Source organism: Chlamydotis macqueenii, chromosome 19 (genome assembly GCF_036417535.1).
Source record: "Chlamydotis macqueenii isolate bChlMac1 chromosome 19, bChlMac1.mat, whole genome shotgun sequence".
NCBI classification, from domain to species: Eukaryota; Metazoa; Chordata; class Aves; order Otidiformes; family Otididae; genus Chlamydotis; species Chlamydotis macqueenii.
Genome location: NC_141574.1, coordinates 11,584,227 through 11,611,916, shown reverse-complemented (window position 1 = coordinate 11,611,916; position 27,690 = coordinate 11,584,227). Strand labels below are relative to the sequence as shown.

Here is a 27,690-nt window from a genome sequence, read left to right as displayed (position 1 = left end):
AAGTATTTGAGGTGATACAGATGCAGTCTGTGGACAAAAATTAGCTCTGATGTCAGTGGCATGTAGAACATGAGCCAGTCAGTGTCTCAAATCCATGATTCTGGCATCTGGACCATCTGACGGTGGCAGTTCTGGTGCCAGCAGAGAGAGGTCTTGGGAGGCAGATGTGGGATAATCTCCACCTTAAATCTTCTCCTGGTTTAAACCCCGAGAACAAGCTTTAATAGCCTTCTTAATGGGTGCAGTTCATTGAATTCTGCGTGGATTATGGCGTGTTCCACTTGGCCTGATTTGGTTCAGCAAGGAATTGGGAACAAACTTCAGAGCGACTCATTATGAACCAGGAATGAGATCAGGATGGGCTTTGATATGTATTACTCTGAAATGAAAAAAATTAGTCGTGTTTATTCCCGTAGTTGAGTGTAGGCACTGCACAGGCTTTCAGAGGATCACTGGAATGCCTTAGCTGTGGTAGTCAGCCACGACAGCTCTGTAGAGCATCTCTTAAAAAGGATATATTTTCTGGCTGGCTCGACGGGATAAGCAATATGTCTAAATGTGGATGTGTTATTCCCTTGCTTACGCTGACCTTCAGGCTCATTCCTGCTCCTTCCACTTATCTAAATGCATCAGCTGTAATTTCTTACACACAACTTGTGTGGCCCAGTGTTCGTTTTTCTTTCTTTTTTTTTTTCCTTCCTTAAAGTAAACTGAGGCTACTCCTGCCAGAGCGCGATGTCTCCTGTAGTGTGGTAATTAAATGCTGGTAGTTGGAGGGCTATGAGAGTACAGGAATTGCTTGTTCCATAAAGAGCATATTTTTGGAAGATACGTCTTGATTAGCTGCTAGGGTTTGTTTAGTGTTTTCCGGAAAACTGAAACATTTTGGGTGGATCAGAGCAGGTAATAGCTGTTCTCCTGGGACCAGCACGACGTGCAATGGGAAGCGGACTGCAGAGCGTGTCGTACCTGCTTGTATCCGCACCTTCCTCCTGCAGCCCATCCCTCGCCTTCCCCTTCAGACTTTGAAAAATGTCTGATCTGCATCAGCTTCAGGGTTTTTATTTTCCCCTTCCTTTGTTTGAAGTTTAAGCCCTGTGAAAATCCATTAGAAAAGATGCTTTGTTGATGGTCCCCGATAGCATCAGCTGCCAGTTTATCTTTCATGTTGCGCAGTGGCTCCCGTTACTCCCCGGGGGCTGCCAGCTTGGATTGTTCCCATAGTTTGAGTGGCTTTTGACCCACGAGAGTCCCGAGCTGGTCTTGGGGCTTCAATGAGCTCTCTGTTATCGGCCTCCCAAATATTGGTGTACCTATCAGGGCCTGGCACCAAGTCAAGGCTGTGGGCGTCCTTAAGATTCATCATTGATAGCTCACATGCTTTTTCCTCTTTAGCAAAAACAAGCTCTTTTTGTTTAAGTTCACTAATGTTTGGCAAAGAAATACAGTAGTAATTATCCACCCAGCCTCCTTCCCCCCTCGCACCCCCCAGTCCCAGTTTTAGAAAAGCAACTAGCACTGGAACTGAAATAAATGTAATGAATGAATAATAATTTATTTCATTTACACAGTAATTAAACTTATTGAATACAGATTTAATGCTTTACTGCACACTTTTAATTTGAGTGCTAGATCCAGGCTTTGGTTAAATTTGGGAAGGAAAAAAAGTACATATCTACCTGACTATCAGTGTGCTTTGTTACAAATACTTTCTAGGGGTTTTTTTCTAAAATGACGCTGGAAAAGGAGAGGGCATGCCTTTCAAACTGGTATTTGGAGGCAGCTGGGTGGAGGTATACACATGTACGCGGTGGCCTGGGTGTCAGAAATGCAACAGACCTGTAACTCCCATGCTGTATGGCTGCTGGGATTAATCAGCATTTCCGAGAACTTGATTCATCATCGATATAGATGCACCATCTTAGGGTTTTTACTTCCCACAGTATTTATTTTTTTCTTTCTGTGCAATCTTTAAGTTGTTTAAGTGCAGATCCCCCGAGACTCAGCCTCTCCTCCTTTCACACTGAATACAGTGCCACCATTACGGCGATGTACAAAGTGACAACCTCCTCCTCCAGCTTGGTGTGCAAAAGATGGGCCAAATAGGTACAAGGGTGGAAAAGTCAAATGTTTTAGATAGAGGAACAGAAAGCTGATGCCAGAGGCCCAGGTTACTTTGGTGTACCCTTCCCCTGCAGAAGTGAAGTCAGGGATTTTTGGAAAGGAATGGGAAAAGACCGCTGAGGAGCAGAGGTTGAAGTATGTTCAGTCTGGGTCACCATCTTACGTTGTGATGGTTCAGCTTTGTTTCAAGTTTTCTCAATTTTGTTGTGGTATTTTTTGATATACGGACTTGTAATAGAGTTGTTCCCTTTTTCTGTGAGGGTCTAATTGCCCATATTCTCTGAATTTGTGCTTCTGTACAGTTACTTCTGCCACCGATGAGCTGTTGTGGCAGGCTGGCTGTGCTGAGCGCAGGAGGTTCTGCAGCAGCGGTGCCACTCAAAGTGACTCCCTTGCATCTAAGTACTTGTTGCAAAACACTTTGGAATTTTTCAGGTTATAAAGCTGGTTTATTGATTTGATTGGGGCTGTTGCTTTGTTTTGTTTACATATTCTGGTGCACACTGTGGAAGAAGAGATGAAATAGCGAGGGACTGCATGAGGTGCTTGTGCAGATGCCTCAGGACAGGTGTTTTGATAGCAGTTTTGCCCCTGGGCCCTTCCAAGAGGATTAGCTGTCCCGGGTGAAGGCAACGGCGTTTCCAGCTACCGCTCCTGCCAGCAACCTGGTTTTGCCAAGTCACCGTTTCAAGCCTGCGAGTCCCCCAGCTGTGATTAGATAAGCGTGTGACAGCCACGATAGGTGCACGTCTCTGAGATTCGTTAACAGGGGCTCCCCGGACTCGTGGCGTTTTAGGGGGAAACAGTCAATGGCCGGGGACGTGGCTGTGGGTCATGCGTTGGGTCGGAGTCGTGAGGCAGCTGTTAACCACAGAACCACAGTCACAGGAGTCTGGTGGGAGCTTTCCCAGAACACTCTTCTCACAAGCTGGAAGTATTTTAATTGTCGTGTACCCAAGGACTTTTTTTTCTCCTTTTCTGTTCTCTGGAGGCTGACATCTACAAATGTTGTGTTGGTAACTTCATTTTCTTTCTCAGTCAGGGAATGAGGCACGCAGGCTGTTTTGTTTGTAGCTGTGCTATCAGCCGGCTGCATGGCTGGAGATGAAGGTGACAGCTTGAGATTTGTGAGCCTAATTGGCATACAAAAAAAAAATCCAGTGGGAAATGAGTTATTTGCAATTATCATAGATTTGGCTTTATTTCATGCAGACAAATATAGTTGCTTGGTGACTTAATTACAACATTTTTTTTAAGAGTATGAGATTTTAAAAAGGATATCATTATTAACAAGATCTTGAGTCTGTATTTGGTGATTCCATAATTACAACTATGGCCTTATGTGTTAGCTTAGAAAATAATACATGGAAGCTTTTAATTAAAATAGTAAGATCTCTTCTTGCAGATATGCTTTCAAGTACCACCCTTGGATAATGGGACCCTTTATTGTTAGAGATGAACTACAACACGCTGTAGTTAAGAGGATGAGAGAATGAACTCGGTGAAGTAGCTAATTGTCCCCATTTCAGCTGATCTCTGCTCGCCAAGGCAAGTTTCTCACAGAGCTACTGGTCGGATCAGAGAGCAAATGGTTAGAAAAAGTAAAATATTCTACATCCATGTGGTTTCTATTGATGTTAAGGGCATAAAAACACGTGAGCGTGGACCTTAAATTGCTTCTTTCTTAGCTGATAATCCCCGATCACTGGAATTTACACCAGACCGCGGTTGCCCCGGGCGGTTGCATACCAGCCCAAGATGAATATTAGGTCGGGCGTCCTAGCCGTACCTTTCCCCCACGCCACCCCAGCCGTGGGAATAGCGAACGCAAACCGGGTGAGCCCCTAGATCGATCCATGTCCCTGGAATGATATTTCCCAGGTTGCCAGAATGGCCAGAGTGCCCCGCTGAGAGGGGGCAGGGAGTTACGTGGCTCGGGGGGACCTCTCACCGAAAACCAGCGTTGATTAATCTAGAAATCACTGAGTGCCAGTAGTGCTCCAGTCACTTTTGTATCCTTTTTAGCAAATTTTGTGCACAAAGATTGCGTGGTACAGAATGGATGTTTCGGAAATCACCTGCCTTGTGCTGTTAGGGGGGAATACTGAAAATACTCTTGCCACTCACTTCTGACAGACTTATTGAAGAGTCTTAAAGTACATTCCTGTGCTGAAGACTCATCAGCAACGTATGTGCACTGTGGTCAGGGCATTGTTTACCCTTTAACTGGTTTAGTTACCCTACAAGACCTGCTCAGCATCATCATTTTCATAGCCAGGGTACTCATTTCACTGTTCAGTGCACTGGGGTTAACGTCATTCTGCCTGGGATAGAAGAGCACAATCCAGTGCCCTCTGGAAGCAAAGGAAAGACTGCAGTGGACTGAAGTAATAAACTGCATCAGACCCTGCAGGAGAGAAGAATTAGGCATGCAACATCAAAGAAATACTTCCACATCTGGGAGAGTATTCAGAGAGTCCCCAAAGGTAAGATTAAAAAAAAAAAAAAAAAAAAAGTCAAGTGTGTTCATTTCTTATTAGTGAAGTTGTTATTGGCAATGAGATATTCTAATTGAATTACTCCTAATTAAAATAATTATGTTTTCTAAGTACTCTGATCTGCACAGACCGTGTAGGGAATCAAAGGCAGAAATAAACAGCACCTAGTAAATTCTCTCTAAGCTGACCGGCTTGATGATGCTTAAAGTGGTTTTTCTATGATTCCACTTGCTCTGCGTAGGCTGGTGCTAATACAATAAGGATGGCTTTCCAAAACCTTGCTTCTGTCTCAAAAGACCAACCGCTACAAAGTGAAGGATTAGCTGGAAAAAGCCCAAGGCTCAGCTAGGGAAAATCGAGCTGGTTCTCTGCCTCCTCCGCACCCATCCTGCCTGACCTTGAGCGATGTTCTTGAACCTGCTCCGCCTTGACTTCCCACCAGCACCTGGGGCTCTTATCTCAATTATCTGTGCGTTGCTGACTTAGTCTAGACTCTAATGACTCTAATATAACCTTTTTGGCATGCAATAACCAAAAATCTGAGCAGAGATCTCTGATTTCTATCAGGATAGGAAAAAAAAATCAGGACAGCAGCATTTTGTTTATGGTGAGAGGTGAAGGCAAACGCAGTGTTAGCCGTTGAGTGGCCTTGCAGGGCGGTTGTAAGAGGAAGATGTGATTCCTACTGAGGTCTGGCGTGAGAAGATTGCTTTGCTATGGGAAGACACCTTTCCTTTTGCTCACGTCTGTCTGGAGTAAATAATCCTAGTTTATCTCCCAGCTGCAAAACACTTGGATGAGCCAGGGACTAATCCGTCTGGGGGAGGTAGAAATCGTTAGTCTTAGGCTGCCCAGATCCATCCCCTGATCCGCAGATCAGTGCCATCTTCAAGCTGAGCTTTCCCTGAACCTAATGCTGGAAGCGTGCGCTCCCTGCTCGTCCTGCTTCGGTGTGCACAGGACCCCATACTGCGTGCCTCTGCCTTCGGGTTACGTCCTGTAGCGAGACCGTTTCTTCACGGAGCAGTGACTTTTCAGTATGTTTTCCATTGTATGTATGTATTTGTGGTTAATAATGTCCAGTTTGTAGGGTTGTATTTGACAGGCGGGACACCTCTTGTGAAGCTGTGCTTGCTGGTTTTGTGGAGTGGTTTTAGATAGTTTCTTTTCTTTGAATATGCAGCTTGGGTTTGTAGCCTTAGTGATACGCTTTCCAGAAACAGAGGAGGTCAGGACATTCAGCCCGGGGTCGCATCCTGTGCTTAAACAGCCCCTCACCCTGAGCTGTTTGGGAATCCTGGCAGAAGGGATCTGTTCTCTTCTTCAAGGGAAGCCATTACAAAACATTCATGGTGACCCTTAGCATTGCCTTGAATCAATCCAAAGGCCTGATCAGTCTCAGAATAAGCTAATATTTATCATACACTACCTTTGTAAAAGCCAAACACATTGCGGTTTCTTCTGAGAAGAAAGTTTCAAAGGTTTCTCACATCAAATACTGCTGTTTTTTCTTTTTCATTTTTCTTATGATCATGATTAAAATTCGTTCAACATCCTCTTGCAAGAAAAAAAAATATATATACATTTGATGGCTTTGTGCTTTTTTTCCCTCCCTCTGTAAAAATAGACAAGCTTTCAGATGTTGCATGAACAAAGATATGGAAATGTGAGAAGAGGGCAGCATCTGGAGGTTTTCAAACACGAGAACACGGGCTGTACGTTTCTTTTGCTGTTAGAAGAGTGAAAAGCTGTTTCCTGTCATTTCCCATCTTGTCACTTGTAAGGCTGGCATCTTGCGGCTTCTTGCACCAGCTGTTGTTTTTTTCTCCACAGACAGATGGTGCAACCTCTTTGATGATTTTTTTTTTTTTCCCGTGTTCTGGAGATTTTGCATGTGTACTACCTTTATGTAATGATCATATAGCCCTGTCACTCACTTTATCCTGTTAGCAGTGGCATCCCTACAAGTGGGAGGAGGAGGTGGCAACGTGAGGAACTTAATCCTCTTCTTGTGTCTGACATGCTTTGAAAATATACTGTGGAGCCAGAGTTACAAACGTGTCCAAAAGCCTTCTGTATCCTTGTCTAAGGGATTCCAGAGTATCGGTGCTGTGGTTTTGTAGGATTCCTCTGATAGTGTGAGTTTGTTGCAACTTTGCAGTTACTTGAGGTGTTTTATCCCCTGCTAATGTGGTCCTGTAATATGAAAGTACATCTTTGCTTTGTATTCCTGGAATTAAACTGACCAGTAATTTTGATGCAATTACAATTATATATGGAAAGGAATGGGAATGACTTCTATATCTCATAAAATGGCTGTACTTAAATCTCGTAATTACTTTATTCCCATTGATTTCCACCTGCTTCCCAGTGCTGGAAAACTGCCCTGCTGATGGTTCTGTAATGCTAAAGATTAAAAGCTTTCTAGGCTTGCTGAACGTATCTGGAGGTCTTGAAGCTGAAAATGAGCAGGTACCATTGCATCCCCTTCCTTCCTCCAGCAGTCTGGGAAAACACTCCCTGCCTGAATCACTGAGGAGCAAATGGAAGGCGAGCACTTGGTGTGATTTCTCTGTACAGCAAACGTTGCTCTGGTTCCATCTCGCAGAGGCGAAATGTTAGTGTAGTGCAACACAAAGGTATTGCCAAAGGTGGGAATAATTAGTAAGATTAATTAGTCCTGAAGCATTGTGCTGCTGAAATGTCAATGTGTGTACTCTGACTGGTGTCCACACCAGTAACTGGTGCACAGGTGTTTAAATCCATTTTCACCAGTCGAGTAAGTCGCAGATCAACATTTGATCCTTTGTTGCAGAGCATCATAGAAACTTTGATGACAAGAGAGTGATGTATGAAAATGAAGTCCTAAAATTGGAAATGAAATAGTAGAAGCTGAGTTTTGCAGGCATTAGTACACATAATTAACATAACGGGGACCATGGCAATGTCCTTTTGACAGTGGGGTCCGTGATTTGTGGAGTTCAGCCCATTTTATCCATCAGTGTTATTTATCCTGTGGTACTTCCAATGTTTCTGTACTTCTCTCAGAAAATGCTGTTAAGACAGTGAATATATGGGTTTTTTTTGTTTTGTTTGTTGGTAGTTGTTTTTTTTTTTAAATTGGCACAGTCCTGCACATTCATTGGTCTCGTTGCCTCAAGAGTAACAGGTGTAATTGGAAGAAGACAGGTAGTAATGAGCTGTCCTGGTTTGTGCTCTTGTTTGCCTTTGAGTTGTGTTTGTGCTGTAGCGTATCTGAACAGAGCATCCTCTTCCCACAGCCAAAAAAACAGTTGCTCTAAATTGTTTACTTTTAAGTGCCACGTATAAAAGCGTAGCTGCTGTCAGAAAAGTGACTCTAAAAGTGACACCATGGGGCTCCCTGTTTATTTTCTCTGTCTCTCTGTCTTGAAGACCTTCTAGAGCACGTTTTCTCAGCTCAGCTACCAGTGCTGTAATCTCCAACTGTCAGCAGGGAAATCAGAGCTCTGTGAGCCCCGCAGGGTCAGGTTCACCGTGGCGTTGGCGAGCTCAAAGCTGGAGCACTCGGAAACATCCCCTTGCTTCCCACCTCCAGACCACAACTGTGCTTGGCTTCTTAAGAGACCCACAGGGCTCCCTCCTTGTCTTTGGAGGGGTTTTTTTTTCTGTTGTTATTGATTTTTTGGGGTTTTTTTGGTTTGGTTTTTTTTTTTTTTTGTGATCCAGTCCACCTTTCTTTTTTTTTCCCTCCCCTGTGTTGGAAAAGTGATAGGAGGGGTAGATTCTAATCCCAGCTGGTTCTGTAAGGACAGGCAGGGTGGAAATAGTGAGTCAGGCAAGCTGTACCCAAAGGGCAAATGGAAAAGAAATTTCACCTCGGGCAAATGCAGTATATCTGCACGGTGGGGTCAGTGCCTCTAGGATCTCCTGTTGGGGATTCGGTGTGTAGAGCAAGGCTTATACCGTTAGCCCCAATCAAACTGCACTCTCAAAGAAACATGCATCTGCGCTATAAATTATTCTGCACTGGACTTCAAAGGTTCAGGCCGTTTGCCATGTGCTCTGTCGAACGCACGCGTGTGTCCCCGTGTGTATAGTGGCAGCAGGGGGGCGAGGAGGCAGGCGTGCAGCTGGAGGTGGGGAGGGCACATGGAGCTGCACATTCCATGTCTGGAGTGCGGGGGAGCAGGCATTCCGCTGGTCTCGGCGTCCGAGAAGCAGTACTTGACAAATGGATGTAGGTGGGAGATTTCCAGGAGTGACTAATAAATTTGGATGTCTTCATTATCAGAGGATATCCTGCTCCTTGGAGGATATCTGCAAATATCTGCAGGATATTCTCCCTGCTGCTTGCAGGGGGGTTGGACTAGATGACCTTTGAAGGTCCCTTCCAACTCTATCCATTCTATGATTCTATGATCCTTCTGCTTTGGAAAGTTGGAAGCCAAAGCAGACAAGCCACTGGACATCGTGGCCTTTGCCGTGGTCATCGAGAATGAACTGCTGGTTTCCCCATGGTCTGCTGCTTCCATTCTCTGCTTCTGCTGATACTGGTTAATACTTTTGTTGGTCTGTCTTTCCTGTCTCTTTTTTGTATCTATTTTCTTTCAGCTTAAAAAGTTTTAATTTCTTTTGCATCAACTAATTCTGCTTTTTTTTTTTTTCCCTTGCCTACCTTTTTGCTCCACCTTAGTTTTCCAGGTCTCTGCTCTCTCTCCTCTGTTCAGTATTCCTCCTGGTGCCTGATGAAATGGTTTTTCCTTTTGCCCCTAGTCTTGTATTTGTTATTTTGGGACAGAATTAGAGAAAAAAATATTCACCTTACGGGGAACTGTTTTCCTGGTATTGCTAGACTTTTCCGGTCTGCAAAGTCAGTCGGTGCTAATGGTTTCCATGAAAAGGAGGTGGGAACACTGAACTTGTGTTACCCTTGTTCATCAATGTCCTTGTATTTTCTGTTTTGATCGAAGTCAGGAAATACAGTCCTGCTGATGCTGTCTTCGATCCCAAGATTCCCAACTCTTACATTGAGTAGTTGGGAACGTTAGAACTCTGCAGCATTTATTCAAGTGAGCACTCGGAGTTTTTGTAAAGCACATAGCAATGGTTAGTTGTGTTATGAATTTAAGAAGAATAAGCTACTCTGGATTTGGCAAATTCGTGTTCGATTCTAAAGAAGCATTTAAAGGGATTATTGAAATTTGCCTTGTAAAACCCCTGAAGATTTTAGCAGCTTGTGTGGGATTTTGGTTAGCATTCGTAGGACTTGGCAGCCTCGGCAGTTGTACAGAAGGTCCTGTAATCCCTCAGTAACGGCAACATACAGCAGAGATTTCGCGCGTCGGCAGAGCACCCATCAGCATTTAGCGCGCTGGGAAATTTTCATCTGCTTTTCTGCCTGACTGCTGGTACGGTTCATCTCTGATCTTCTCCTGTAATTTGGGCCACTGAAGCTTCAATCTGTTATCCTGTGAAGTAACCTGATGGTTCTTACAATTCTGGGGTTCTGGCAGAAATGCCTACTGCTCCGGCTTAAAACCAAACCAAAGCCAGCCTACGCACACGCCTCCTCGGCAGGCATCGGTCGTTGTCTACCCTTTGCCAATATGATGTCGAAAGCATGGAAGGATATGTATTTGTTGGCTGCAAGAGATTAATACAAATCATGCTTTTGAGAAACCAGCTTTCAGCAGACAGCAGATTGAATTCCTTGGGGCACCTGAAGCTGCAGAATTGAGAGTAACGACTGAGTACGCTTTGGCTGGGGAAGAGCCTGGATACCCTACGTTACTCTGTCTCTTCTCTCTCCGTGCCGCTGGCATGATCTTTCATCTTGTTCCTGTGGGCCTACAATTACCTGCCCTATTCCTACATTACCTGAACAGAGATTTGTCTGCTAGAGTGGAATAAATGATGTAAAGGAAGAATACAATTAATAATTTTACCTCTTTTTTTTTTTAATTCTATTAGCTTGAGTATTTGTGAAGAGATTGTGATTTCCTTTTTGTTGCTTGAATTTTCTGGTTTATAAATATTTTTTTAATCTGTGGGTTTATCGCCAATATGACCATTTGACTTGTCATGGTAGGTGCAGGAGCTCTGAGGAGCATCTCTCGGATGGTACAGGCATTGTACAAGCGCAGCACAAGAGGCAGCCCCGAGGAAGCTGATGGTTAGTGTTTATTTTGGGTGGAAGGGGCGCACGGACTGCAGTAATGGAAGCCGGCGTAATAGCTAAAGACAGGCAGTCTTTGTGCCAAAAATAAACCTCTATTGTGTTTAGCTGTGCAGATATGATTTCTCAGCAAAAGTAATTCTGTGAGGATTTAAATAATGGTTCTGTTAATATTGCGTGCAACTTTGAAATTCACTTTTCTTGAACATTTGTGCTCGTAAAACTCAGTTGCTCAAATGTATGTAGAAAACAAACACAAAGCAGACAAATGCCAAGCCAAAGCAGACTCATTTCAATTTCAAACAGACTGCTCATTGCCTGGAACTTTTTGTTTGTTTGTTTGTTTTTTCTGCATTATTTGCCATTTCTAATCGCTGGGATGCAACGAGGGCAATTGCAGTCTCGCCTCATCCGTAGCTACAGCAAGCAGGACAAAAGAGCAGGGATGCAGAGCAGGCTCATGGCAAAGCTACTCGGAAACCCCTTACTTCGTCACCGTTATTAATTAAGGGCATTTCTCCTCTCCCACCATGAAGTACAAACTGTATCTGCAGAGCTGCATGAATACATTTAATTTTTCATGGTGCTACAGTTTCTTTCTTCTCCTTGCAAAAACCTAGAGGTGAGCGGGTGCGTTCCCCTGAACGATGACCAGGATCTCTCCCAGCTGCCGTGAAAACCCCTGTGAGCGTAAGCAAGCATTAATCTCGATGAAGAATTCCTCAGCGTTTTGCAGTTTTTCGAAGGAGAACATAGGTTTTCAGCTGTGGCGTGCACATGAGCCATGTGCCTTGCGCTTGCGTTTGTGCCTCTTGCCGGAGACTCCGCCACCACTCACAGCTGTATTTAGTGAACAAGCCTAATGACAATTGCGGTCATTTAAAATTACGAAAAGGGCAAGATGTACCCAAAGGGACTTATTTTCTGCCATGACTGAATAAAGAAGGGAGGCAGCTGCTAAGACTGGAAAAGGTCACTCCGTCACATCAGTTGATGAAAGAATCAGAGAAGCTGTCATCTCTGCCGCGGCTTCGCCTGCCAACTGACGGCCGCGCACAGCCTCAGCAAAACAAAGCTGTCACTCCTGGCGTCTGTCACGGCTCCGGTACGCCAGTGCGGCCTGGCCGGCCGGGGGGCAGGAGGCCACCGCTGCCCTCCTCTGCTGGGATCAATTGTTTGTTCAGCGAATGCTGTTAGGAGACTCTGGCTTTTCTCTTCTGCAGTTTGGAAGATCAAGTTAAGCTAAATATTTGAAGCTGTACTAGGCTGGTATTGACAAAACACAGCGCCGGAGCGCTTGGGCTGAAAGGGAGAAGTACGTGATAGGGATCAGGATGTGCCGGGGGCGTTATGGATCGGGTTTCTGCCATGTATTTATAATTTAAGATATTTCTAGTGTAAGGTGAAGGAGAAAACAGTAAAGATGGCTCAACAGGTGTGTTCTGAGGGGGTTCAGGTTGCAATGGCTGCAGGTATCCTATATAAATCGTTGTGGAGAAAATCCATTTTATGTTTTGGAAGCCATCATTTTCTCCCCTTGGTCTGTTCAGAGAAAAAGCTCATGTCGTTTGCTTTGGCTGCCATTCCTGTGCTTCTCCGAAGGAACTCGGTTCTTCATAAATTTTGGAAATCATTATTCAGAAAGAAAAAAAAAATAGAAATTAGCAGGTAATGTGTTCCAGTGACTTCCAGTCATTTTTTGAGTCTGACATACCTTTCTTGTTATTCAGGACTAGACCTCTTCAGAGGGGTTCTATTTAACTGAAGGAAAATGCCATGTTTTGAAAGAAATGCAGATTATGGGAATTGCTTTCCCTGCCATAGTACTGTTACAGTGGGGTAGCTGTGCCAAACACGTTCCTGTGTAGGTCATGCGGATTCCACGTTCAGGAGGTTTGGAAACTGGGTATCATTTGGAACTGGATAAGCCGGGGAAGCAGTGTCACAGATGGAACTGTCCCATTACCTTTGTCAAAACATTTGTGAATTGCCATGTGATCCCTCAAAACACACATCTTAGAGAAAAATGAATGTAAATTCAAACCCACGCCGACCAGGGAGCCGCAGAGTCCTCTCCAGTATGTAAATTAGATTTGTAGTTGAGTGGAATTGATTCTGCTGAGACTAAATTAATCACAGTGCTTAATCGCTGTAACCTTTAAACATAGCAGCCCTGACCACAGCTGCGGGGTAGCACATTGTTCACGCGGACTTTTGTCCTTCCAAGGCGCTGGGACTTGCAGGCGCAGGAGTGCGAGCGTAGCAGTGAGTCAAAGCTGCTCCTGTCTGACCTTCACTTTCTTCCACTGATTGAGAGGAGGGAAAATATTTGTACCTTGTGATATAAACCCATGCTGAGCAAATTGCAATGCCAGCGGTCGCATCCAGTACAGCACCTCCTCATATCTGTGCTGGGATAGAACATTTCACTGTTAAGGGTTATGAAGAACCCTTCATCCTCCTCCATTCACAGCAATGGAGAAACACTTTGCTGGCTTTGTGGTGCGTGTTTAGGACCTCAGGCTGAAGGGTTAATCTTTTTCCAAGTCTTGCCATGCCAACATGTAAGCCCCTAGCAATGCATGTTGTGGGGTTTTTTGTATTAGCAGAGAACATGAGAATCTATGGAAGACACATGTTTGGGCACAGAGGGGATACTGGTATGTGCGTACGTTCCCCACCAAGACAAGTAGTAAGGGACACTGAGATCACAGTGGTAGAATATACAGCTTGTATATGATCTTGAAAACTAAACACCAGAAAAAAAAAATTATTCATGCTTCATCAAATCAGTCTCCTGCAGATCAGTTTTTTGCACGTGGTAAAAGCTAATGCACTTGCCTAATGAAAAAAGCAGGATATAGGCATTTTAAATAAGCTTCCGACCTAAATTTTCAAGAGCTGCTAGGGACTTTGAGTACAATCTCCTTCAGATGTTTGCATTCATTTGTAGTGTTGATGCTGAGGTCCATCCTCTAATGGGATGTACCAGAAACCTGAGAAGTCCAAAATCACTGGCTTCTCTTGAAAACGAAGACCTCCTCCTGCAGCTTGCAGCCATCTTGAAGATGCAGTGCTGAAGGAATCCTCTCTGTCAAGCAGTGAGAGGGTGTGACAGATGGGTTGACTTTCCACAACATGGACAAAGCTTTAACTTAAATGGACTAGACAGCATCCAAGCAGCTGTGTTTGTAGTTGAGTCGTTTAAAATTACATTTTTCTTCTACTTAGAAGTATTTGTGGATGTTTTGCTGTGATGATCTATAAAAATAGTCGATCTGTATAGCTGACATGAAGATGACTTTAGATGAGAGCCCACCTGTGGACATAGTTTGTTGTTGGATCTGTTCCCTGCCCGCAGACACCCCTGGATGTATTCTTAGCTCTTCCACAGATCTCCTGTATTCTCCCTGCTTACTCTTTCTCTCCCAGATTCCTGTCTTGTAATGTGAAGATGACGTGGTTGGTTTTTCCCTTATGATCCTTTGTATTTTTTATTTTAACTGTTTACCTTTTGGGAGTGTATGGTACAGTACATGAATAATGTATAAGCGCAGTTTTCAGCCCAGCAAGGCCTTGGTCTTGACTGACGACCTTCAGATAATAACAGAACAGCACTCTTTGTAAACGTTGGGTTGAGGTCTTCTTGAAGGGTATGTCCCACCCCTAAGTAGACTTTTATCAACAGAAAAAAAAAACCTTTAAAAACCTGTGCTGAGAAGAATTTGTCATTGGTTTTAAAGCAATTGCTTGCTTTGATTTATATTTTTCTTTTAAATAAGGTATCCAGACATCTCTCCAACTGTCTAAGAGGCATAAAAATCCCGACTTGCTGTAATATAAACTTGTTTCACAGATACACGTTCCATTAATCATGAAGTACTTTTGTGACAAGAAGCTGGGTAAATAGTCTGACTCCTTGAAACCATCTTTCTTCGCTATAAACTATTAAAACGGCACAGCATCACTGGGGAGTTAACTAACTGTCCCCTGCTGTGTCAGAAGCAGAGGCAGAGGCTGAATGATGACAGTTTGCCACGGCACTGCCATGTGAAGTAGCTGTTTAGACACTGAAGATGGGTTAAGTGCTGCCAATATGCAAAAAACCAAACCAAACACGAGCAGAATAATTTGAAACTGCTTTTAAAACAACCCTCATTCTTTACTTTCTAAATCTCCATATGTTATTTAGTTATTAATATCCGTATCACAGCTGTATCCTCACAGGAGGGAACTGAGAATGTACTGTTAATGGCCATTAGAGCAAGGACAGTCTGAAATATTTACGGGAAGCGTGGTCTGTGAATGGGGTTGGAACTCAGGGATTTGTACATCTGGGTGGAAAACAATGAAAAGGATCCAGGTGGCACTGAGGACTCTGCGACCGGTTTATCTTGGTTTGGAGAAAAAGCCATGTAATATCATGAATTTTTGGATGCGTTTTTTGAGGTTGGTTTTTTTTTTTGGCTGTTGAGCGTTGAGAGGTTTGAAGCTTATACTTTTCCACAGCAGAATATCCCATGATCCCACATCCAGCATGACACACACTGGAACTGGTCCCCTTTGATAGAAATGCTTTCTGATGCCACGTGTTGCATCAGGTCTGTGCTGAGCACGCAGGTGGGTGCCCTGCTGAGGGTGAATTTGCTGTTGCCTTCGGTGGGGACCGATGGTGCAGAATTCACTGTGTGCTCTCAGCCTCGCTCTTCTGTTTGTCAGTAAAGCAAACCAACCGCATTGCCGTAGGATCATTTAAAGGAGATTTTCCGTTATTTCCAAAATAAAGATGTGGCAATTCCATTTTCTGCAGTTTGTGTAGAGCTTGAATTTTATCAGGGAATCTTGGCTTGGAAAATCTTCCTGATGAACTGAGGGGAAAAGGAGGTCCAGCCATGGTCTCTTCCTTGCGCATGCAGAGCTGCAGATAGCTCTTGTAGTACACCTGAGCCTTGCGAGAGGTGTGGGGATGGCAGGCCAGAGGATGAAAGGTTTTGCTTTATCCCCAGCTGCTTTCTCCCTTGGGCGTTCGTTGTCGCCGTCTGCCTCCTGACACGGAGTCAGCGTGCTGAACGTGGGAAGTTAAGGAGTCACCTGGTAAGGTCAGAAGCTAATTCAGTCCCCATGGTTTATTCATCTGCGCTTCACGTCTTGGCTGAGACTGTCCCCCAGCGTGCCAGTGAGCGTCAGTTGTGCTGCTGGTTACGGAATTTGGCCAGTGCCTGTTGCCCTGTTCCACAGGGGCGTTCACACCGCGGGGCGGGGTCTGCTGCGCCCGCTCCTCTGGGGATCTTGCTTTGATCCCTAAGTTACGCGCTTAGGTGAAGTGTCAGAGTAAGGCTTGGTACCAGTTAGGTCTTTAAAACAGATTATTCTGTTTTGCTGGATTTAATTATACATCTATATTTCAAACCCAAATACACATATATATGGTTAAACTTGTATTTTGTCATTTCCCACAGCTGAAATTATTGTGGATTGAAATATACAGGTTTATCTGCCTGACCTTTTGCTAATTATTAGATTGAGATAAGTGTGTATGTAAGTGACAAATTGCCTTTAATGATATTTAATCTGCACGCTGACATTAATGGCAGGTTTAGCAGCCTGGTTATAGTCTTTGTTGCTGAGAGACAAAAAGAGCAAGGACTTTTATCTTAATTTGACCTTATTCAAAGGTGTTTGTAGTAGTAGTCAATTTCTGATTAACTTAATGACCTGTTTTACACAGAAAGCAGTCAAACATTGATATATGAAAGGGCCTCGAGGTGACAGATTGCAGAGGCAGCAGCGCCACTGCCAGATTCTCACTCCTGAGGTTTGGGGCAGAGGGAGGTGGAGGAGGAGCAGCCCCAAACTCTTCGGGCTGGTACAAGCAGTCCCAAACTCTTTGGGCTGGTATGTGTTGCTGGAAAAGCCTCTGGTGAACGTTGGTGGGAGCAAATAGACAGCACCTGACTTTACTTAATGATTTTCTGTGCAGTCCAAACTTCTCAAGCCGAGACACACCGTTGTACGTATACATTGCAGAGGGCCGTACGCATCGCAGGAGTGCCTGTTCCAAGGTGTGGTTTTGTTGACTTCCGTGGAAGCTGAGAGCGCACTGTGCCGGGCAGCCTGGGGGTTGGCCATTGCTCTGATGCCATCCGGTGCCGGGAAGGGCTTCCTTGTTAGAATCCCCAGGAAATAATGAACATAGTGAAAGTGTCTCCATGGGGATTACAGCGCTGAGCTGAATCCGTCTGGGTATTACGCCGCACCATATTGAGGTCAGCCATGCCCTATTTCTATGACAACAGAGAGACTGCACATCCCTAAGGGCAGGCAGAAAGGAAAGCCCAAGGTGGAAAACTCGACTCCTTCTCTCTCATTGCCCTGTGATATATTTACAGAATGATTTAAGAGGAACTTCAGAGACAAGAGCAGAGGTTATAAACTGCTTTTAGTAAAAGTAAACACCTAAGCAAATCATTCAAGAACCCATTAAATGGCTAGACAGCTCCTATAAATACAGTTCGTAATGTGCTGCGGAGTGCTCCCCACCTGCCGGCACTGGTGGGCTCTCCTGGTAGAGCTCTTGAAAGTTTCATTTTAATGATGAAAATCGTTCCTCGCACATCACTGAAAAAATGTGAAGATGCCATTCAGAACGTAGCTAGAAGGGTGATAATGTACCTTAAGCTTGTAAACCACCTAATTAATTTATAGTTTAATGCTGGTTTTTTTTAGTGCAACAGAAATGCCTTAAAACTAAACCAAACCGGGTGGCAAATTGACACAAATGTTTAGTGAATTGCGATCAACGCTTATTACATCAAATTACAGTGACACTGCAAACAGAATGCCGTGGCATGGTGTTCCAGAGCTGTTCAGCTGGCGCCTGGCTTGGCGGGGAGGTGCAGTACCGGCATCAATCGCTGGGCCCTCACGCCGCCTGTGAAAGCACCAGCTGAGCTGGTGAGCCGTGTTTGGAATCAAAAGTTTGTGGTGCTTTGGGTTTCAAACTGATTCTGCAGTCCACAGCTACTACTGGGTGCGTCAGCCATGTCCAGCCAGGAGATGCTCCTTTCTGTCCTGCTGCTGTTTGAACACCATTAATGAAGCAGATGTTATTATTGAGTAAAAACAGCCAAACACAGCTGCTGTGCCCGCTCGCCATCAGCACAGAAAGCTGGGTATCGGCTGCTGCCACCAAGGGATGGGTGAGTGAAGTGGTGATGCTCGTTGCTCCTGTTTCCCCTCCATCTCGCTCGGTGCCGGTATCATTCTGGACCAGTTTTAGTTCTGTCTCGCTCCCCCTCTTCCCTGGATTCTCCAGCATGGGCTCACAACCGTAGCTTGGGCATTTGCTGAACTCCAGCTTTTATCCAGTTATTCCTTTCTCCGAGGATGTAAGTACTTTGGTAATTCTCTGTTTTCCCCTGTATCTAGGTGAAATTGGGTCTACCAGTTAAAGACATTCTGAGAGGTGGGAGAAGACAAATAGGTGTGTGTAGGAATAGGAAACCAAGCAAACACCTAAATGTGGTAGAAAAGCACACCCCAAATAGATGGGGGCCTCATACGCGTCTTGCATGCTAAACGTTATTTTATGTCTATAGCTTTTACAAAAGAAATACATTTGAGGTTGGTGCTCTCCATCTAATTTCTGTTCTCTATGACTGTCAAGAGGAATTTGAATGGACTACATCCTGAATTGATGTTATTATATTATTATCCAAGTACTGTTTCCATTGCGTTGATGCTGAATTGGGATGTAGACCCCTTTGAGAGCAGTGATGGTGTCTCCTTGCCAGCACCGGTGCAGTTGTAATTGTGTTTCCTTGCGAGTTCTTCCATTTCTTCTGGATTGCTGTTTGGTCTGGTCAGAGTCCAGAATGCCAAAAGAGACCGTTTGGATCATTTTCACTGAGCTTCTGTACAACTCAGGCAGCAGGAGTTGATGTAATTAATTCCTGTTGGAGCATATCTTTAAAATAAATAAATCTGGTCTTCACTTCAAAATTGCCAGTAATTGAGAATCCACTGCGGTCCTTGGGAAGTTGTTCTAGTGGTTAATTACCCTCACAGTTGAAAATTAGCATCCTATTTATAGCTTAATTTCTTTCTAACTTCTACTTGCAGCCACTGAATTTTGTTACACCCTTCTCTGTGAAACAAGAGCCCGCTGTTCAAGTATTGTTCCGTGTTTTTCTTCATTTCCATTTTTCTTTTCACTTCCATATACGTGGCACGGTGCTGCAGTATACATGGTGGGGTTTTTCTTTTCCTGAGTTTGGACTACATTTGAAATGTATTTTAAGATTCTTGGGTGAAAATTGCTACAATACGCAAAATTCAAAAATATCCATTAATTATCCCTGTATTCCCAGTGTGAGCTTTTGTACCTCTCTGTGGCGAACACCCAGCAGGGCTTCTCGCATCCTTTTATCTTCCATTAATACTGATACTATTTTTCTAGGACCGACACCTGGCAGCTCTGTGGGAGAATTAGAACTCCCTCACTGACAGTGAAGGGGTGAATGTCTGTCCTTGTGCATCCGGAGGAGTCACAGCCTTACCCCGCAGGGAGATTTGCAGGTATCCCCAGAATGAGCTCCATTGTCGCTCCGCATTTCCTCTTTTTTCCTTAGTTGTTGTATAGTAACGACAGTGATGATTGAGAAAAAAAATAAAGTGATGTTCATCACTAGCTATTTTACAGTCTCCTGATGTACTGGGATGTTATTTGGTGGCTGTCAACTACAGAGATTCCTACGCTTAACAACCCTGGAGTAAGACTGCACTTTTTCAAAAAGGACAGAATCACCTCCCACACCCCAAATGCTTCCAAAAATACATTGCATTGAATTTACTTTTATGCATTTAAAAAGCAAAACAAAACAAAACAAAACAAAACCTTAGCAAAGGTCTGTGTTGTGCTTTATCAGATGTGAATGGTACATAGGTTTCTGTTTCCTCATCACCTGAAATTATCCAGAAATACATTGGCAGATAGATTTGAAAGCATCTGCTCCTTGGCTTCCTAGGCTGATTGGGAGCTCTATGGACTCCCCATAAATTGGACGTGGAGAAGGCAGTGTGTGAGCAAGCCCCAGGACGAACAGACGCTGAACTCTTGGTAACATTTTCAGATGTAGCGGGTTAGCTGGGCTTTTGCAGTCAAAATGCAGTTTTGGCACTGCTGCTCTCCTTGAAGACAGTGCCCCGTGCGGCGTGGGTTCCGCCTGGCCTTGGCCTGTTACTTCTCTGCAGAGGCACCAGAGAGGCTGGGAGGGTTTGCCGTGATGAGCTGGAAAGCTTTCTGGACGTTGGGTGGCAATGTTGACTTCGGAGGGCTTTTGCTTGTCAGCAGGTGTAGATGTTTGGTAAGAGGGACACTTCAGTTCCTGTTTGACTCTGTGTCTGTGTGTGGTGGAATTGGCCAAAGGCTGCAAAGTTGTTTTCTAGGCTGGCCCTCTGGCTGAGGCCCGTGGTCAAAATCGGATTTTCGTGAGCACTATCTGATGCGTGCTTAAAATTCCTGCTTGAGCGTTGTAAAGGTGTCCATGAAAGCCACAAAGACCTGCCTGCAGACAATAGACAGAACCAGTCTTGTGTGAAATCATTTGTAGAGTTCCTGGGTCTTTTGTTCTCAGTTTGCATTCATTTCCCCACCCATGAAATAAAAATATCAACCTTCCTTTTCTTTCAGATTTTCTTATCTGTGCTAATACAAAGCTGGTCGGGGATGCTTTTGTGCCAGATGTCTTCACAGTGGCAAGCAGAGGGGGGCTGTCAGTCTCAGCTGGGGGCCTGTATTACTACTCATTCTGTAGTAATACAAATAGTGGATAATACAATAATAATGCAGAAGAGAAAGTAAATACTCTTTATATGGAATAATTGAATGTCGCTGTGACATTGAACAATGACTCTTGAAAGGATGGGGGGAAGTCATGCTTTTTCTTTCTTAATTACAGTTGAACTAAAATTACTATATTTAGTTATTTCTAAAGCTCCATTGTATTTTTCTGTTTCTGAAAGAACACAATGATTTGGATACGCATGCATTTTCCTCTCCAGATGTCCTATTGCGTCTTGAATGTGGTTTTATATCTTCGTATCTGCCATAATGGAAGCTTGGATTTCTTCACTGGTGGTGTGCGAGAAGGCCAATTCTGCAGGTCAATATTAAATAAATATTATAAATGCTCTCTGTCAGCTTAAAATAGCTCTGTCCCACTCTTGCTGGTACTTTATATGTGGATAACTGTCTTAGCTTCCTTGCCTTTGTGTTTTACTTGGATTAGTGAGTAACCCAGATATTTTCAAGTCCCTGTGAATACAGTCCTTTCTCTAAGAGACTGGAGAAGTTCATGTTCTCTAGGATGGAATTCCCTGTTACGTTTGCAGCAGTGGGGCTTTATTCACTGTCGTAGTTCAGCCCCGATCGGACCAGACTACGCAGTCTCTCTCTCACTCCCCCCACCTTCCGAGAGAACAGGGAGAGAAAATATAAGGAAAAACGGCTCGAGGTTTGAGATAAGGACAGGGAGAAATCCTTAAAGTTACCGTCACGGGCAAAACAGACTCAACTTGGGGAAAACTATTCATTTATTACTACAAACAGCAGGAGAATGAGACAGAGAACAAGATAACCTCCCTCCACCCCTCCCTCTTCCCAAGCTTAACATTATCTCTACTACCTTCCCCTCCTGAGCGGCACAGGGGGGAAGAGGGAATGGGGGTTGCGGTCAGTTCATCACACGTTGTTTCACGCCGCTTCTTCATGGTCGGGGGAAGAACTCCTCACATTCCTCCCCTGCTCCAGCGTGGGGTCCCTCCCACGGGCCACAGTCCTTCCTGAAACTGCTCTGGTGTGGGTCATCTCTTCCACGGGTGCAGTCTCTCCAGAACAGCTGTCCCAGCGGGCCCTCCACGGGCCACAGCTGCCTTCAGGCATCCACCTCCCCCAGTACGGGATCCTTCACGGGCTCCAAGTGGATCTCTGCCCCTCCGTGGCCCTCCATGGGCTGCAGGGGGACAACCTGCTCCACCATGGTCATCACCACAGGCTGCAGGGGAATCTTGGCCAGGAGCCGCATTACTGCTCCCCCTCCTTCTGAACTGACCTTGGCGTCTGCAGCCGTTCCTCACAACAGGCTGGTAGATGCCTCTCAGGACCCTTTTTACATCTCATTCACTTCTCATCTCCTCTCCACTTCTTGCAGCCGGGCTGGACTGAGTCGGGCCCAGTCGGCTGCCTGGCGAGAGGCCAGAGGGTGAGGCCTGCAAGGCCCATGAGGCCTGCGCCTCCCCCTCTGCGCCTCTGCCCCTGCTCAGCTTCTTCACATCTTCTCTTCTCTCTCTTTTTTTTCTGTTTTCCCCTTCTTAAATACGTTATCGCAGAGGCGTTATCACGAGACATTCTGCTACCAATTGGCTCGGCCTTGGCCAGCAGCGGGTCCGCCCTAGGCCCGGCCAAGTCCACTGAACAAAGGGGAGCGACTTCTAGCAGTTTCCTACAGAAGCTACCACCTTAGGCCCCCCCTTACTAACAAAACCACGACATTCACCCTTGTGGGCGAGTAAATTGTTAAAATGAGCACAGCACACTGGATTTTTAATGGATTGGAGTTCGTATTGCCAGTTCATGCAGGAAACGCAAGGTGTCCTGCATGGGCTCATTCTACAGCTTCCTCTGCCTTGTCTGAACTGGGAAAATTCCTCGATTTCCTGGTGTGCAGACACCAGCTTAAGTCCAGTGGCGGTCAGAGGGAAGCGCTGTCCTGGTTCCATGCCAGGCAGTGCCCTGCTCTGTGTTCAAGGCGTTCTCTCCATGCCCACGGCTGCACTCCAGAGTAGCAGCTCCGTATTTTCGTGCCGTCTCTTTGTTCCAGGCCGCGTTCGTAGTCTGAGCCGGGCTGCTGGCCGAGCAGGCTGGACTCCCTTGCATGGTGCCCAGTGCACCTTCAAAGACTGAAATGTGTGACTTTACAAAGGAATGCACTTCTTGCCTTTTCAAAAAGAGATTTTATACAGAAATTTCTGATGTTGGTATGGCTTTCCATCAGCTGTCTTCTGGTGGGCAAGGGCCGATGTGCACACCGTAGGTTCAAATTCACCGTACTTAAAGCAGAGCTGTCGCACTTGCTGGCAAACAAGACGCTGAGGCTTCTCTGCTGCTGCTTGTCTACCACCCAGCCTCCTTCGCTCAACATCTCCCTGCCCAAGGCTCCCTGTCTGCTCAGCACGGGTGATATTTTTCTACTTCAAAGAAGTGTAACACTGTGTAATGGTGGCAATGTATTTTGAGATCCTTGCGTACCACTATGTCTCTCGCTAAAGCTAAGGAGTTTAATAAGCTGTAAGACATGTTTTTGTCTTGTCAGCCTCTCTCTCCTGATGGCAAACTGTATTCATATCAAAGAGCAGCTAATGTTAAGGGTTATGTACATGAGAGCACCCTTCATGGGAGGCGCGTAGAAGCGATAACAAAAGGAGTTTGACGCAAAACTGCCTGCAAAGGGGAAACTCCTCTACACACATCTTCACTCTTATGTGCATTTCAATTTACACTACATCAAATTGGATTAGAGTCTGTTAATTCAATTAATGACTACACTGAAAGTTTGCCTTCCCTCATAGTGAAAACAGGAGGGCAGCTCCTAATAGCCTATGGATTTAATGACTGCAACTTTGAAGAGTGTTAAGCTAAAGTGAAGTTCAGAATGGCTTGTTAACTGGGTTTATTAGCTGTTGACCTTCCCTTTCAGCATAATAGTAGCAGGCAGACTGAAGAAAGCACTAACGTCCTCATTAGCATTTATCTAAAGATAGTCTGCTGCCCATTCCACAGTAAATTAGCTCAATCAGCCATAAAGAGCCTGAGAAACATTTTCTCACATACCTTTAATTCTCTTTCTTGCTCTCGTGTTGTTTTTTTTTTTTTTTTTAACTTAGGCGAGTTCATTTTGTCGGGTTTATTGAGACTGAAGCCTCGAGACAGTTGCATTTAAAGAAAGTGTTTCTACATGCTTAGGTAATTAGAGACCTTCTCCTGCGAGACAGAGTCACGGGCGTGGAGTCACAGTGTTCTCAGAGGTGTCCCTGGGTTCGCCTCTTGCAGAGATGACTGCCAGTTCCAGTACTGCCCTACAAAGCTTTTCTTCGAGGTGCTGTGCCTGACTCGGAGTTGTTTCTCAACAAGAACATCTCTTGATGTGTGTGAAAACTTACGTCTACTGAGGTGCAGAGTGCGCCTGCAAAAGCTGATGTGCAGGTTTGAGCCTTGCTAGTGACTGGCGTTACAAAAAGCGTGTTAATACTTGGGAATTCCTGTGCTTGGCTTAGAGACAGCTGTGATCCATGAAATGCTCTGGGTTGACTGAGCTGCAGACAAAAACACTTCTGTAATCTGCCATCCCCTCGATGTCGACCCGCGGTGTGCTTTTGGCATGGCTCTAAAGAGCAGGGTTTTGGAGGACAAGAGACTGGAAAGCGGCAAACCTTGTTTATATGTGTCACTGCCAGTGGTGATTTCTGCCTTTAGTGTACCAGGTTTGGTTCAATGTAAATAATTTATGTAGAATTGATTGTGCTGGTCTGTATATCAGCAGCTGAAATGGCTCAGAGTCCTGTCCTGTGTCCTGCCCACAGTCTGGTGCCCAAGTAATGAAAAATAATTTTTGAGAAACCTATAAACCCCATAAAAAGAAATTGTTTTCTGAGACCTTTTATTATTATTTCTGTTCAATCTGGAAAGATGCTAAGAATGTTAACCCCAGCCCCAAAATATTTTGGTTACTCAGAGTTTAGTTATTGTTTTTAGGTAAGCCGGACATCTTTTCTGTTTCCAGTTAAGAATGTACTTACAGGTTTTGCTGTATCAAACCTTATATTCTCTTTTTAAGTTTGTAGGTGAACGTTAATACAGGTCACTGTGATACTGAAATAAAAATGTTAATAAACAGATAGTATTTTCCTACTTTTCCAGTACATTGGACAAAAACGTTAGAGGTTAAGAGAAATTAATTAAGAAAGAAATGTTTTAAAAGGAGGTGAGGAAACCAGTGCCAGTTTAATTAGCACTGATATCTCACTTTATCCAGGTTGATTTACAGCAATTCAGTGTTCTTCCTTCAGCTTTTCATAGGAGCTCCTCTCAGATTTTAGCCCTGTTATGCAAAGTACCGCATAAACGTCTTCTACAAGACGGTTGCTTCCTCGGAGCCTGTAACACAGGTTGTGAGAGAAGAGCAAAAAAGCCACCTTGGTGCAGAGGAAGGAGGAGGAGGATGGAAGGAAGAGATGAAGAAGGAGGAAAGTATGAAACTGTCCTCTTGTCAGAGTAGGTGTTAACCATGATGTCCTAAGCTTGTAGTTGCCTGAGCGGATAGATTTCCCAAAAGTGAGATCCCTGCATTGTCTTTTGGCCTTGAGGCTGGGTGACTCCTTGACTCTGAGCCCAGCAGTACAGCTCTGTCAGAGCAGGAGGTTACCAGAGCTCTGCCTCCCCCTCTCCTCCTGTGAAATAGTGACCTGGGTGGGAAGACTCAGAACTTGGATTAATTTATGAAAATTCCATAGGAATTTTTTAATAATCTTTTTTATTGAATTTCTATTTACTGTAAACAGGTCTCTGCTTCCAGTACACTCTGTCTTTAGGTTTTCTAAATGAGTAAATATTCAGGATTTAACGTCTGATGTAATATTTCTCTTGCAGTAGTAATCAGAAGCCAAAAAGTTTGACAGTCTCAACATAAACAGTTAAACATGCACTCAGGCTCTAAAACATAAGAGCTTGATCTGTGTAAGTACTGGTCCAGGTCTAGCAAAGTGCTTAAGCATGTGTTTTATCTTAAGCCCCTGAGCAGCACCATTAACTTCAATAAAACTCTCGCTGTACTTAAAGTTAAGCTTGTCCTGAAGGATCGTGCTGAACCGGAGCAGGAAGACTTGGCATCTTGCAGGATAAAGCCATAAAAGCAGCCCGGTTTATTAAGGCAGCTCAGCCTCTTCAGCTGTCGTTGGTTTTAAGAGGATTTCTGAGTACAGTGATTTTCTTTACTTGCGGAGAATCCTCTGTGTTGGCTGCTGCTGTGTTGGTATTTCAGCTGTGCTTGTGGAACCAGCGTTTTGGCTATACACTTCAGGGAAAGTTACTTTAAATAAAATAGTGGAGGATTTTCACATAAATATAATGTCTAAGTGCTGGAAGTTTGAAGAATTTTCTTCCCTTAAAGTATAATTGAGCTTTTTTCCTTTTTATTTGTGAATGTCAGAGCACATAATCTAGTGGTGGTTTTGAAATTTGTTACCCAAGAAGGGGTATTTTGTTCTTATTTGTGGGGGTTTTGGTACCTGTTTTACCTATAATACTTCTTGAGTTATGAGTCAGATTCATTAAAAAACAAATTGTGATGATGGTGAGAAGAGAAACAAAAGCAACATTGTTCTGTCTAACAAAGTTATAAAAACACCTAAAAACTGATGTAATGAGGATTACATCCTGCTTCTAATAGGGATGGACATAATATGTAAAGGTTTTATTTGTCCCAGTCGAGCTTCTGGAGACACAGCCGGATGGAGAGGTGCAGCGCGGTGCAGCGAGCGTGCTGGGCGTCGGGGACGGCTTGGTCGTGCTCTGGACCTTTGCACCGGGATGGATTTTGGCCTGGCGAGGAAAACGCCTGCAAGCACCGTTATCATTTGGCCTGTAGCTCCACCAAGGCAGCTGCCGTTCGTACCATCGTGACTTTGCTTTTACAAAACTTGCTTGATTGCTCTGGGTGCTGACTGCCGCATCGCACGCAGTGGCACACTGCAGTGTCATTGTGCTGTACAGAAGGGCTGAGAAAACCTGAGGTGGAAGAGAGCTGCTCCCTTTGGTGTGTGGTTTTCAGGCTGTACATGGCTTTTTTTTCCTTGGATTGATGAGAAACAGGTTTGGAGCAGGGGAAAAGCTGGTCGGTAGCACCATCTGCAGGCTGCTAACCAGGACGGGCCCCGCACGCCGCGGCGCTGGAGCTCAAGACCTGTGCTTGCAGGGAAAATAAGGGACACACGACGCCTGGAAGAGATGGGATGTCAGGCCCAGCTGTGCCAGTACGAGCGGTTGGTTGTTTAGGGATGGCAGTGGGTGCTTTCGCATCCCCCAGCAGTGCTGTGCCGGGACAGGAGGGAAGCCCGCGGAGCTGGTGGCACTTCCAGGGATACAGGTGGGCCTGTGGTGATGCGCTGCTGTGCAGGGACTTCACTGCCTGGAGACGGAGGTCAGGACAGTGCCTGGCATCTGTCCTTCACCCTCAGACCTGCCCTCGTCCTTAAGCTGGCATGCCCCTTCGCCATGCCCCCTGTCCCAAATAGCTAAGTTGGCTCTAAGCTGTGCTTTACTCCAGACTTGCTTTCTGTGCGTGCTGAGAAAACCCTCTGAGGCTTAAACCTTGTTCTTTCAGTTTCTCTTAAGCAAGTGTCCTCTGAGGTATCATGTCTTATGTCAGAATAAAGGACAAAGTAAGGATATTTCTGTTGGGAAATGAACTTGTACTGTTTTCTCCATCCCCACTTTGCTCCAGCGAGACCGAAGGCGGCTCCAGGTACAGGTAAGGCTGAAGGGGCCCAGCTGCGACGCTGCAGCTCAGTGCTTCGACTCCACCGCATCCTCATCCGGAGCCGCGGCCGGCTCCCAGACCCCACAGCCACACAGGGAACATGAGTGCAAGTGCTAGAGACGGCACAAGGGGAGCCGATAACCCGCACGTTAAACGCTGGCCATTTCTTCTGCGCAGCCCTGTGTGCTTTATGCCCGCCGGAGCTCGGTGCCACATCCAGCACTCGCCGCTGCCCTGGCGTCTCTCTCGCAGGGTTTGAGGTTTCTCCGGCTTTTTGCAGCAGATGGCACTCTTTAGTTCTGTTTCAAGCCCTCTCCTT

The 27,690-nt window shown here is 45.0% G+C and overlaps 1 protein-coding gene across 5 annotated transcripts in view; it reads left to right on the top strand.

The window, feature by feature from the left end:
* Nucleotides 1-27,690, top strand: part of AUTS2 (activator of transcription and developmental regulator AUTS2) — a 779,256-nt gene that overhangs the window by 272,023 nt on the left and 479,543 nt on the right. The gene's annotated exons all lie outside the window — the stretch shown is intronic.